The sequence below is a fragment of the Typopeltis vanoorti genome, chromosome 13 (assembly GCF_054136105.1).
Source record: "Typopeltis vanoorti isolate ZY-2024b chromosome 13, IOZ_Tvanoo_1.0, whole genome shotgun sequence".
Taxonomy (NCBI): domain Eukaryota; kingdom Metazoa; phylum Arthropoda; class Arachnida; order Uropygi; family Thelyphonidae; genus Typopeltis; species Typopeltis vanoorti.
The window spans coordinates 78144503-78159875 of record NC_143561.1 but is presented as its reverse complement, the minus strand read 5'-3'; the positions used below and the strand labels follow the sequence as shown (position 1 = coordinate 78159875).

The following is a 15373-nucleotide window of genomic DNA, read 5'->3' as shown; positions in this document are numbered from 1 at the left end:
TCTTTTGCAAGAGATTTGTAAAAAAAAAAAGGTGATGTGGAAGGAATACCGTGTGCATAAGGATGATATGCATTATAAAAATTATAATGCAGCAGACTAGAATAGTCACAACTGTTGTATGGAAAGCAAAGTCTGAGTATGAAAAGAAACTGGCTCTGTGTGCTAAAGACAACCCACAAGAATTTTTTTGATATGCTGCAAGTAAAAGAAAGAATGAATATGAAAGAATAACTTTTCTAAATGCAGATGTGTGAGGGTTACAGATGAAGAAGAAGTTGTTCAACTAATGAGTGCCCATTCTGTTAAAAGCTATCAACTTGGTGTAATGCGACATTGAGCTCACCACTACCTCTTCACTGGATGAAGAAATTCAGGTGTATGAGGATGAAGTATTAGAGCTGTTGCACAAACTGAATAAGAATTCAGCAGTAGGGACTGATGGGATATCAGCACGTGTGCTAAAAGTGTGTTCAGCTGAACTGGCTATTCCTTTGACCAGGCTGTTTAATATGAGTCTCAGAACAGGTAAGATTCCGCAGGAATGGAAAGAATGTATGGTAATTCAATTGCATAAGGGTGGTGCAAAGACTGATGTCTCCAACTATTGACCAATTACTATCTCAGAAGTGATGGTGAAGATTTTGGAAAAATTGGTTAGGGGCTTGCATTCAGAAATGGGTTGACAGTGAATCTCCACTTTGCAATGAGCAACATGGGTTTACTAAGGGAAGGTCATGTTTTAGCAACTTGCGCACATTCTATAATAGAGGTGGCCAACTACACGTCCTTTTGGAACCAAAATAATTCTGGTAAGACTTAGAATAGCTGCAACCTTTGACCAATGTGATGGCACAGGAGTAAGCGAGTGTGCATATGGCGAAGTGGGTGGTGGGGATGCAGAAGCTATGCCTGCCTGCCCCAACACGTTATTTACAATTTATTGAATCTAAATATAGATCTGTTTTAAATTATGAACATTTGAACAAGCTTGTAACTGCTTTGACTAATTACACACCTAATTTTAAGAAGATTACATTGATCAAGAAAATGAATACAAGGAAGGCCTCTACTAGTAAATAAGTAATTAAAATTATTGTGTTTCAACTTTAAAATTATTCTAATCGTTCAATGTAAACTTCATTTAATGTGTTTCAAATTAAACTTTTTTTATTGCAGTAATTTTTATTAATTTACCATTAATTAACTGTTTTCTCTCCCTCTTCTCTCCTTTTTTTATTTTGTTCCTCTTTTTTGCTGTCTCCTCTTCTCTTTTAGTTTATTTTTTCCTGGTAGAGCATGAAGAGCCATGACGCATGGACATGAGTCACATGCAACTCGTGAGCCATGTTGTGGCCACCTCTAGTCTATAACAATCTTACCATTGAGCTAGACAAGGGAAATGGATACATCATGATACTTTTGGATTTTGCTAAGGCTTTTGACATGGCAGATGTGAGTCTGCAAGATTTAGGGTAACCAGTGGTGTACCAAAAGGATCAGTGCTTGGTCCACTGTTATTCAATCTATACATTAATGATATTGGGAAGGATTTGACAAGCGACATACAGCCATATGCTTATGATGCAAAGATAGGTTAGGCTAATCGGGAATGCTGCTGATATGCAGTACTTGCAGAATGATTTGAATAGGCTGGAATTGTGGACTTGGGAAAATGGATGTCGGTTCAATGTCTGTAACTGTAAAGTCATGCATTTCATCAGCGTGATCAGATATTCAATGTCATATTATATTGGTGTGATTATGCTCGACTGACGAGGCTAGGGATCTTGGAGTGTTAATAGATAGGAAGTTGAAGTTCAGAGGCCATGTAGCAAAGATTGCAAATACAACTCAAAAGATAATTGCAATGCTGAAAAAAATGTTCACATGTAAAGATAAGACCTCACTTGGACTATTGTGTGTAGGTCTGGTCTCCTGGTTTCCATTGTGATTCTGAGACAGTGGAGAGAGTGCAAAGGAGAGTGTTAAAAATGATATAAGGATTATGGAATACTGATCATGAAGACAGATTGAGAATTTGTAGACTGCAGATACTAGCAAACAGGAGAAAGAGTGGTGATATGATTGAAACTTACAAACTTCTGAAGGGGTCATACAGGATTTCAACTGATGGAATTTTTCAATTTATGGAGGGTAAAGAAAGGACAAGAGGGCATCCTTGGAAGCTGAAAATGAATACCACTAAGAAGAGGCATTTATTCAAAACACCCTATGAGAGAAATAGATTTTTCTCTCATAGGGTGGTGCTTGATTGGAATGGATTGACATTGGATGTTGTGAGTGCAAGCAGTGTGAATGACAAGAATGGGTATGATAGCTGGTGAGTGTAGTATGTGGCCTCCCTTGATGAGTCCCTGACTCCCTGAGGTCTCTCTTAATAATAATAATAGACTGCAGGAAATCAAATGCTAAGGATAAGAAGTCAAAAAGATCAAAATGATTTTCAAAATTAGGAGAACAGTAAAGAAATCAGGTGAATGGCATACATAATGGGACAAGGAAATCTTAAGCTATAGGTGGTAAAAAAAAAAACAGGAGATTCAAAATTAGGCATCCTCTGGAAAGGAATATCAAGCAGCACAAAAACACAAGTACCACCCTTATGGAAAAAAAAGAAATCATGCAGAGTTAGTTTGAGGAATTAAGACTGACAGCAGTTGCTGTGGCAGTAATTTGGGATTCAGTCAAAAACAGGAGATAAGGTTTGTATGTCTGTAGGTGATGGTGCACAAAAAGTTAGCATTTATGTCAAGAATGCTGGTGAAATAGATGTGGAAAAGGTTTTTTTTTAGCATTTTAATTTATTTTATGAGGGAGTTTTTTTTTTTATTTTTAACTGCAACGATACCATTTGAAATTACTATCATGTTAGTATTTAAGAGATGAAGAGATAAAGAGCAATGGATGATATCTTGACAGTGCAAATGGCAGGGGGATTATACACCAGCTAATCGAGAAGTTTCATAGTTGAAGCTGATTCTAAGAATAGCCTCTCAGACCTGTAATGACTTCTATGTAATATAGATGTTTTTCTCCATCTGATCCAATGTGAAGGAGTATCCAGAGCAAGGTTGCTAATCCCAACTTACCATACAGATGATCTCGGATGACATTAGGTGTCAGTTACAATTTAAAGTGTTTCTACAATTACTTGGTTTAGTGCTGTGTGCCTGTCACAGTTATCATTGCACCCTGATGTTGCTGGTGTAGAAAACCAGTAAAATATTAGTGTTTAATAAACATTATTTTCCCTCTTGGTGTTGGTTATACCATTAAGCATAATTATATGTACTCCAGGAAACTGATGAAGCCAGAGATTGGAGGTGTTTGTAGATAAAGAGTTAAATTTTAGAGGGCATATTGCAAAAGTAACTCATCGGATCACTTGGTTACTGAAAAATACTTTGATGAGCAGAGACAAGTAGTTATTATTCCTCTTTATAGAGGCTTGGTAAGACCCCATCTTGACTACTGTGTGCAGATCTAGTCATGTAGGTTTCTTGGGGATGAGGAGGAGGTGGAGAAGATCCAGAGGCAAGTGACTAAGATGGTGGTAGGTCTATGGAGTAAACTTTATGAGGACAGGTTGAGGATTTCAGGGTTACAGAAATTGGTTGACAGGGGTGATACGATTGAATATACAAATTACTTAAGGGTGTTTACAAGATTAATACAGAGGAAAAATTTAGTTTTATTGTAGTATTTAGTGTAAGTGTAAGTATTTAGTTTTATTGGTATTAATATTATGAAAAGTTCTCGGCCTCAGCCATAGATAGCAATACTATCAGCAAGATTTTTTTTTTTTCCTAAGTTGGTATATCTGTCATAATAGGGAAAAAAAATTGGAAGTTTTATTCCACTTGGTTAGACTATAATAAATTTAGTTTAATCCTTGCAAACAAGGTTTGTGCCTGAAGTATCTTCAGGACTGAGGTAACTGTGGTAAAGGTGGACCAAGCTCTCATTACTCCTTTTCCACTAACCAAGTGGAAAAAAATTTCCAACATCTTTCTCTAAATCCAGAGTAATTTAATAATAAGGTGAGACACCTTTTGGCAACTCATATAGGTAAATATGACTTCTCCATTGCCTCTGCCTTAGTATCACCACCTCTGGGTCTGGCTCCCACTGACGAGACCTCAATAAAGGATGAGACTTGATTCACCATTACACACGAAAATCCAAACAGCAGTCAAAACAGTGGACAGAAGCCGGTTGTTCAGCGTCAAAGAAGACAAAGTCATTTTCATCAGCAGGAAAGGTCATGGCATCGGTGTTTTGGGATGCTAAAGGCATTTTGTTTATTAATTATCTTGAAAGGGGTAAAACAATAACTGGGGAATATTATCTCTTCCCAAAACTCTTCCTTGATGGTCAGAGTTTTTCTTCGAATCAAGAGGTGATTGCAGCTGTAGAGGGTATTTTGCAGATCTTACTGAGAACTACTACAGGGATGGGATAATGGCGCTGGAATAAACGTATTAGCGTTAAGGAAGATTATGTTGAAAAATAAAAATAATTTTGAAATTACAAATTCATGTTTTCATTGTTAGGCCAAGAATGTTGCAAACCATCCTCGTGTGTGTGTGTGTGTGTGTGTGTGTGTGTGTGTGTGTGTAAAAACCAAGTTTATAAAATTACCTTGGTATCCTTAAAATATATATATATATATATATATATATATATATATAGAAACGTAGAAAGTTTTGAAAGCTAATCAAAGTTTATGAGAATGCGATCTTCAGCATTGGAGTTGCCTTAACTTGCACTGCTTAAGATATGCATGGTGTCAGGGCATCCATATATTTGCCTTTTATTAGTTTTTTTGATTAAAGTTTCAATGGCCTGACAGCTGTTTTGAATTGTTGGTTCTCATTGGAGATCAGGCAGACACCTTAAAATGACAAGAATCTTCATTCAATACTAAAGCAATTTGGTTTCAGAAATGACTTATTTTTCACGGTATTAACAACACCACAAACACTTTTATCAACAAAGATGTTTTATTAACGCTTATATTTCGCTGATTTTCAACTCAGCATCATCAGAGCACAACACACTTGTAAACACGACAGTGAGTGAGTGAAACAATATAATTGCAAAAGACAAAAGATCTAAAGTCCTATTTTTTGGTGCCCTCTTCTTCTTCTTTCACTCTGCCTTATCCCATGTTAAACGGGGTCGGCGCACCAATCTTTAACCTTCCTCTTCCAAGTTCTCCGGTCCAGAGCATCCTTCGGACTCCATCCTTTCTCCCTAAGATCCTCTGTCATCTTATCCCTCCACCTGAGCTTGGGCCTGCCACTTTTCCTCCTTCCCTCCAACTCCATATACTCCACTCATTTACCAACATACTCCTCACCCTTCCTCTCAACATGTCCAAACCACCTCAGCCTACTTTCCTGTATCTTCTTGCCAATTGGTCCCACCTTAACCATCCCTCTGATGTAGTCATTCCTTATCCTGTCCTTCTTTGTCACACCACTCATCCATCTCAACATCCGCATCTCTGCTACCTCCATCTTCCTCTCCTGTGCCTTGGTTATAGGCCACGTCTCCACACCATGGAGCATCGCCGGCCTCACCACCATCTTATAGAGCTTTCCTTTCCTCTTGCAACTCACTCTCTTGTTGCACAGGACCCCGCTCATCTTCCTCCAATTCATCCAACCGCATGTTATTCGGTGCTGTATTTCCTCATCCAGGTCACCATTCCTCTCGACAACCGACCCAAGGTACTTGAATTTCTTCCCTGAAATTAGCCTTTCACCCTGGAGTCGTATGACGATATCCTTGTCACTCCCCGTTGACATATATTCAGTCTTCACCCAGTTAATTCTCATGCCGCTCTCCTCCAATGCCTTTCTCCACTCTTCCAGGGTATTTTCAAGCTCTCTCGGGATGATTCGCATAGAACAATGTCATCGGCAAGCAGCATGCTCCATGGTGTCTCCTTCTTGACATCCTCCACTAGTACATCCATGACCAGGTCAAAGAGGTAGGGGCTCAGAGCTGACCCTTCTGTCATGTCGACACTAGACCTGACCTGAGTTTCTGTTCCCTCATACATCTCCTTCACCAACCTCACATACTTCTCCGACACCCCCCCTTCTTCCTCATACACCTCCATACCTCCTGCCTGGCCACTCTGTCGTATGCCTTTTCCAGGTCTATAAACACCATGTGCAGATCCACTTGCATCTCTCTATATTTCTCCATCAATCGGTGCTGTATTTGGGGGTATTTGAGGGACAACGGATGCAATATTTGCGCCTTAGCGCAAATATTGCATCCGTTGTCCCTCTTCCTGGCATAAATCCAAACTGCTCCTCACCAATTTTCGTTTCCTGCCATAACCTTGCTTCAATTACTCTTTCCCATATTTTTAATGTGTGTGACATCAGCTTGATTCCTCTATAGTTGCCACAGTCTTGAACATCTCCTCTTCCTTTGTAGATTGGGACGAGAATACTTTTCCTCCATTCCTCTGGTATCTTTTCCTGTTGGACTATTTTACACATCAGATCCCATAACATATCCATGCCCTCACTGCCCAAACTTTTCCACACTTCCCCAGGTATCTGGTCTGCTCCCACAGCCTTTCCATTCTTTATTTTTCTCAGTACCCAAACCACTTCCTCTCTACTTATATCTTGCACCCGTCTCTCATTTACCTCTCCATCCTCGCACCTCTCTCTTGGATTCTCCTCATTTAGTAGTTTTCGGAAATATTCTTTCCATCTTCCTCTGATTTTGTCCTCGTCTTGTAATGCTACTCCTGAGGCATCCTTTATCTGCTTGACTGATGTTATGTCTTTCGAGGCTTTATCACTGGCTTTCGCTATTCTCAACAACTGAGCTTCACCACCGTTTCTCTCCAGTTCTTCATAAACCTCATCAACTGCCCTTGCTTTTGCCCTTGCCACAGCTCTCTTTGCATTTTTCTTTGCTAATCTATATGCCTCCTTGTCGGCTCTAGTTCCAGTCATGTCTCATTTTTTCTTTGCCTCTTTCTTTTCCTTGATCTCCAACTGCACCTCCTCATTCCACCACCATGCCTCCTTATCCTCAGGTGGTCCCTTTCCTGATGTTATACCAACCACCTATTCTCCAATTTTTCTAATATTCTGACTATTAACATCCCACCATTCTTCCACATCCTCTGGTAACTTCATTTTTTTCAATACCTCTTCTTTAAACTTATTCCTTGGTCCTTCCTCTTCCAATTTCCACCACTTTATTCTCCTCTGTACCCACCACTTCCGTCTATTCTTCTTTTCCCCTTTTATATCACAGTCTACCACAACCAACCTGTGCTGTACTGCTACACTTTTTTGGCGCCCTCTAACGAAAAAAAAAAAAAAAAAAAAAAACCCCGCACCAGTTATCCAGGAGTTTTTCTTAGGATAACCGTCTCCCAAATTTTTGGCAAATTAATGCAACCATATTTGTTAAGGTTGGGAGAATTCTTCAAAGCCATTGCTGACTCAAAAAATAATCTTTCAGATTTATAACGACTCCTAAATAGCATATTCGTTTTCCTCCATCTAATCCTGTGTGAAGGAGTGTCCAAAGCGTGGTCTGCCAGTCCTGACTTACCATAGTAATAGTAGCGAATGTATCTTTCATGTTCTTCCAGGCGGATGTTCACTGATCTTCCTGTTTGCCCATAATAGACCAAGTTACAGTCACACGGAACTTCATACACTCCTGGGTGTGCTAAAGGGCAAACAGGAAGATCAATGAACATCTGCCTGGAAGAACATGAAAGATACATTCGCTACCATTACTATGGCAAATCGGGACTGGCAGACCACGCTTTGGACACTCCTTCACACAGGATTAGATGGAGGAAAACAAACGTGCTATTTAGGAGTTGTTATAAATCTGAAAGATTATTTTTTGAGTCAGCAATGGCTTTGAAGAATTCTCCCGACCTTAACAAATATGGTTGCATTAATTTGTCAAAAATTTGGGAGACGGTTATCCTAAGAAAAACTCCTGGATAACTTTTTTTTTTTTTTCCCCATTAGAGGGTGCCAAAAAGAGGACTTTAGATCTTTTGTCATTTGCAATTATATTGTTTCACTTACTCACTGTCGCGTTTACAAGTGTATTGTGCTCTGATGATGCTGAGTTGAAAATCAGCGAAATATAAGCGTTAATAAAACATCTTTGTTGATAAAAGTGTTTGTGGTATTGTTAATACCATGAAAAATAAGTCATGAATAACCATCAACACCTAAGCTTATCTGTAGATTGGTTTCAGAAAATTGTATTTTTCATAAATGAACAGCAGTCAGTGCTTAAAGATTAATTATCAAAGAAAAGCCTAAATATATTCATGTAAAATAAACAGATCAGTCCATATTTAATGCACTACTTAAGAAATCTTTAAATTTTTTTAAGTAGCACAAGCTAAGGCAACTTCAATACCGAGGATTGGATTCTCATAAGCTCTCTCTCTCTTCTGAATTCGAAACTCTCCAAATTTCTCTCTCTCTCTCTCTCTCTATATATATATATATTTGGCTACTAAATAAGAATGTTCTTTAATATTATGGATCCATCCATATTTTATAGCCAAATATAGAAAGAAACTTAAATCTTTTGAAAATTCACTAGAGAGTTTGCAAAAATGTAACCTTCTCATAAGCTTTTAGTAAATTTCCGAAAGTAAGAACATATTTCTACATTTCTTATTTTGCTTCTCTCCACATTTGGCTATAAAATATAGATGAATCTGTAATATTGTCTATTATTATATCCATATAAGACAAATATAAGCTACTCAGCTATATAGTTTAATTTATGCACGCACACACCTAAAAATGATGAATTTAGCTTATGATGAATTTAGCTTTCTCACACAAAGCTTAGTTACAGCACTGAATTAGCTTTTGGCTTCACTTCTGTTTGTAATTTCATTGAACTCGGTCAATTAGAACACTAGTGAAACTTATTCAATGCATTAATAAAAGGCAAATATATACATTGTGAGTGGGGTTTGTGTTGTTTAAATTGTGCCGCCAAGGCAACTTCGATCTCGGTCTTCTTCTCATAAGCTTGCTGGTCGATTTTCAAAACTGCACTTTCCTTCCACATTTGGCTATAAAATATACATGGATCCATGATATCCTACATTTTGATAGAATGAAACTATCATTTAATTTCATAAAGAACATTGTATTTAAAATACAATACAGCATAAAAATAAGAACAAAATATTGCACTTGTTTTTCAAATAACAAAAATATTAACTGAACCATTAATGAAAATGAACTATTATTTAGATATTGGTCAAGTGTGAGTGAATAACTAATTTAATTACCAACTAGTTTCGCTGTCTTGTGCTGTCGGCTTCATCAGGGTACAATCAGGAAAGCAAAGAAACAAAAATTACAAGCTAAATGTTAACTGACAATTCTATTTCAATAACAAAATAGTTGTGCACGTGAAACAATACGTTTGTCGCGGATACATGATTTACTTGTTGAGATGCATTTTGTAGTTTGCACTGAAGTTCATTTCTTGTGTGTTTATTGATCTAATTTCTAATTAACAGAACCAATTTTGAATTGTGAAATATAGAGAATAATAATGGATTTAACACGTTCGCTACCATGTTCTTCAGGCATAGTTTGTTACCACACGCCAAGCGCTTTCACTCCTTCAAGGTCAGTATGAATAATCTAGAAGCCGGTGGTAATCGACATACGAGTATATTCGTAGTTGGCTTGTGAAGCTCATATACCAACTACAAGTATACTCGTAGTTGGCAATGAACGTGTTAATTATCAAAATGAATTTGTGATAAATTATGATGCAGGAAATTAATTTTTCAGCATTTTTTGGAGTAGCATACGTCTAGTTACTTCATAATACTAAAACGTATATGTAGAAAATGCAGGCAATGGGAGGAACTTGGTGAGTCAGAGATGACTATAACTGATCTCGTAGAGTCAGAGGCAGGAGATTCTCCACATAGAGAGAGATGAGTGGTATGACAGAGGGTGAGAATAGCAAGAGAAATATGAATAAAATAATGAGAGCAGGGAGTATGGAAAGGTTGAAAGATTGTGAAGTTTTCGGAGATGGTCACAATTGGGAGGATGAATGGCAAATAAGAGTGGCTGACTTGCAGAGAGAGATAGATGAGCTGAAATAGCAGGTGGAATGTCTAGGGAATGAGATGAGGTGTGAAAGATGAGATTAGGTGTGAAAGATGAGATTAGGTGTGAAAGATGAGATTAGGTGAATGGAAGAGACGAATGTAAGCCGAATCAGAGTAGGCGTGAGAGAGAGTTATGGGAATGATAGAAGAGGAGAAAATAGTTACAGTAGAAGAGAGGGAACTCCGCCGTTGCCGGTCCCAAGCCTGGATGAGAAAGGTGGAGGGTTGTACTTGTGACTAGCAACCATAACATGGAAAAAACATATTGCTACAGAAACCTCAACCATTGTTACAAAACCGACACAAAACCAAGAAGGAGAGGTACTAGGGAAAATGAAGCAAGCCATATTGGGGAAGCTGACATGGAGAAAACTCCAACGAAAAAACCTCTTTAGCCCAAAACTTTTAACCAAAATTGGATGCTGGAATATTAAGACTTTGTATGAAAGTGAAAAAGTTAACTTACTAACCAGAGAAATGGACAGATACAAAATAGAAATACTAGGTCTAAACAAGACAAGATGGAATGGTAGTGAAGAAATCCAACTAACAACAAACAAATACATTTTATATTCTGGAAACCAGAATGAAGATGACACACATAGCAAAGATGTAGCTTTCATGCTAACAACAGATGATGGAAGAGCACTAATTGAATGGAAACCAGTTTCTGAAAGAATCATCAAAGCTAGATTCAAAACTAAATACAGAAATGTGACCATAATAAACATATATGGACCAACAAACAATGCAAAAACAGAAGAGAAAGAAGACTTCCATGACATGCTGCAAAAAGAAGTAGATGAAGTGAAAAGTAAAGATATGCTTTTAATCAGAGGTGACATGAATGCAAAAGAAGGAGATAGTAACGTGGGATATGAACAAATAATGAGAAAAGAAGGTTTAGGAAACTGCAATGAAAATGGGGAAATCTTAAAAGACTTTTGCACTTTCAATGATATGATCATAGGAGGAACTTTATTTAAACATAAAAACATCCATAAACAGACTTGGATATCACCTGATAAGAAATCCAAAAACCAAATAGACCATATTTTAATAAACAGACCTTGGAGAACCTCTTTGATGGATGTAAGAGTTTGGAGAGGTGCAGATTCCTTTACAGGCCACTTATTATTGATTGCAAAAATAAAAATGAAACTAAGAAAAATATTTAAAGGCAAGAACCAAAGAATTAAATACAATATATCCAAACTAAAAACAAGGATACAAAAGACAATTATAAAGTAACATTAAGGAATAAATATGGAAGTCTTATAAAACAACATAAGGAAATAGACATTGAAGAGAACTGGGAAAAAATAAAGAATATATTTAATAGTACTGCCGAAGAAGTTCTGGGAAGGCAGAGTAAGAATCACAAACAATGGATCTCTTAAGAAACAATCAAATTATGTGAAGAAAGGAAAGCTTTATGGAATACACTTCTGCAAAGTATAGAAGGAAAAAGAAATAGGATAAATGAAAGATACAGGCTTAAAAACGGACAGGTAAAAAAAAAAAGTGCAAGGAAAGATAGAGGAGTTTTCCTGGAGGAAATGTGTAAAGAGGCTGAAGAAGTGGCAAGTAAATTTGAAAATGAAAAGTCATAATATGTATTTCAATTTCAAGTTGTTTGATCCACATTTCACTTAACACAAATATCTATATATAGTTCAAATTCTGAGAAAAGTAACATTAAATTATCAAAATTTGATCTTAACGACCTAATATTTACATAAGGAGATATTCTTAGATTCATTTGAAGTAGTGTCAAAAAACTTTTTACAAAGGTTAGATTATACAGTTATTTTACAGCTGACAGTCACACCAAGATCTAGGTTATTCATGTGCTCTCTTAAGTCCATTTGGGCGAACAATGTTTCAGTTGTTCACAGGTAGTGTTTAGATTTTACTGCCTTCTTTGACTGTGATCTCCTTGAAATTATTTACTGACAAGTATTCACAACCGCTTTTGGCAGCCCATTCCATCCATTTACTATCCTCCAAGCAAAAAAAATCTAGTTCTAACCCACTTCATAACTACACTCTGGTAATCCCATGTTTTCTCCTTTCCTGCCATATACTAAAAAAAGTCTTTGGTGTCAATCCTATAAAACCCCTTTAATAATTTTTTGTTTTGTTCATGATCTATCTTTTTTCATCTATTGACTAGTCATTGAAGCTAACAGACTCTCAGTCTAATCTATCTTCACGAGGAAGAACATTCCAGAGACCTCTCCCTCTTCTCCACCGCTTCTTCATCCCCATGGATCCAGGAGACTAGATCTGCATGAAGTAGCCCAGATCTGACCTCATTAAACCTTATGAAGGAGAATGATAACCTTCCTATTTTTGATTCTCAGTGCATTCTTCAACCACCACATAATCTGATTTGCTATAATGGCTGCCTCTGCAAACACCCTTTAACTTCAACTCCATGTACACAATCACTCTCAAATCTAATTGACCATGCAAAATCACTTTCATCAATCCAGTACACAGCTTGTGATCTCTTCACCCCAAAGTATGTACCATGTTGGGATTAAACTTGACTATGTTAAACTAGTAGTCATTAATTTCCCATGTAAACTATAAATCTTTTGTCCATGCTGCCAGTCTGTTTTGGTCATGATTACATCATCTTCATTGACTAGCAAGAGAATCTGTAGCTCAGTCTGCATACATGAAGCCCTTTGGATGGAAAGACCTGGGTTTGATTCCTGTTCATGATGTGAGAAACCTTTATCTGGTCTCTTTCGACGAAAGGTGAGTTAGCCAGTCTAATACTGAGGTAGGGGATTTTTTAATAGCAATTTTTACTGTTGAACGAATTCTAGGTTTAAGTCTAGCTGCTGAGTGATTTCTTTGTATTTTTTAATCTTTCCATCATAATTCTGTTTATATTAGCAAATGATGATAATTCCCTCGTGGCTTAATGAACGTTAGTACTTAGATCATAATTGATGAGAATTGGTACTTTGGATCATTATTAAAATCTGTCATTTCATCTAGACCATTTTCATATATTGCAAAATTAATTTATGTCTATAGAATATGTGCTAAACTGACTATAGGTTCATTTTTTGTGATATGAATGGTGGTGTCACTATCCAAGAATACTATGACAAAATATACCTTTTATGCAATAATTTCCTTACTTATTCTGATAAACTTTGGACAGGCATGTCATCATGGTGGATACTGCATGTTATGATGGGTGCTTTTCTCTGATCAGATTTCTCTGTCAATGGGTTACTCCAGGGCTCTGTGCTTTCTCACACTCTTCATCTATACATTAATTGACCTTACCTTGAATCCATTTCATAGTTTTGTACTGATGGTACATCCAATCTTTTTCATTACTGGAGCACCCATGCAGAGTGTAAATGATTCAAGCTTCAAGATCTTTAATAAAGCCTTGAACATCTCTATCTCCTCACTATTCTCAAGTGGGGATAAAGTTAATCTAGTGAATTTCAATGTTAAAACACAATCATTTCTTATTGCCTGGAAGAAAGTAACTTCATCTCACTCTCCCCCCCCCTTATTTTTGATAATATTATAATTTCCAGTCAAGATCAATTTTCTCTTCTTTTCTCTTCACTTTTATGTCTGGCCCATTCTGACACAAACATATTACATCCAAGGCCTTTCAGACAAAAAAAAAACTAACACCTCTTTCATTCAAAACACTGTTACTCACTTGCACAACTCCTAACAGTTTATAAATCCTGAATCCTCCTGATTGTCTAATACTGTTTTCATAGTATTCTAAAGTAGGGAGGTGGTTTTTAGTAGAACAGGCACTTTTAGGAGGTTTGTAGAACATCATCCTAACCTAAGAATACTCATTGCTATTCAGAAGACAGTAGTTTACAAAGATGACTCCCTCCCTCCCTCAAAAATTCCCTCTAATTTCTCATAGACATCCATTTTCTTCATTACAACTGTTTTTTTTTTTTTTTTACAAGAATTTTCATGGAAGCTGGTCTGCTAAACTAGCCACCATTCCTCCATTTTCCTTTAATTGTTAATAATACAAACAGCTGTTAGTCAAAATTTATACATGGTTCAGCTACAAACTTACTGCACTAATTCTCATCCACTTTTTTCATTCCATCTACCTCTGTTCTTTGGAGAAGCCTACCCCCCATATCATTATCTCAAGTGAATACAACCTCCAGCTCTTCAAGAAACTCACCAGCAGAATATTGCTGTACCTAATCACCTGCCACAGCATTATAGTATTATGCATTTTGTAGCCTCTTAATCCAGTAAAAAATAAAATAAGCCTTTGGCTCTTCACATATCTAAAATAAATAAATAAATAATAATAATAAGTAATACAAAATATCAGAGCCAACAGAATATTTGTGACAAGGAGACTAGTTAAAATGTTGAAAGGAAATATGATGATATTAGACATCTCATTTTTAAATTCTTTTGATTATTTGATGTTAGAAAGATGATGATTTATGGACTTAATGGCACAAGGACAGAAAAGGTCATACTGTGCGAAATCAAAGTTTATAGCAATACACAAGGTAAAACAATCACAAACATCCATGCCTGCAGAAGAATTCGAATCCACAACCTGTTGGTTGAAGAGCAGGTACACACTTTTAGAAACACACTTTTACTTGGTCAACTTTTAGAAAGAGAATTACTAACGGAGGCTGAAAGAGCCAAGGATAGATGTCTGGACAGTTTGTTGTGTGAGTGGCATGCCCTCCTCCAATAAGTCCTTGGAGATGTCGTAATATAATAATAAGTAGGATTGACTCAACTGTTTTTTTTGCACTTCAGAGAGACCACACAGCCTAGAAGACCTGTCATAAGAAGACCTTATAAGGGGATGTGAGTTCAATGTTGCAAAATGTAAGGTTTTAAAATTTGGAAAACAAACATGGGATGCAGAATTTATGCTTGGTGAGAATATATTGTTGGAAGTAGACGAAATAAGAGATCTGGGGGTGATAGTGGATAAGGATCTAAAATTTAGGGGATACATTGCCAGAATTGTGAAGACAACACAAAGGCTTCTGGGAATGATGCAGAGAACACTGACGTATAGAAGTAGGGAGATTCTTGTTCCATTGTATAAGGCTTTGATAAGGCCACACATGGACTATTGTGCCCAGATTTGGTCACCGGGTTTTCAGAAATGTGGTGTCT

General features: G+C 36.9%; 1 protein-coding gene across 2 annotated transcripts in view; it reads right to left on the bottom strand.

The window, feature by feature from the left end:
• Positions 1–15373, bottom strand: part of LOC150100304 (F-box/WD repeat-containing protein 8-like) — a 223815-nt gene that overhangs the window by 167299 nt on the left and 41143 nt on the right. The window lies entirely within an intron of this gene.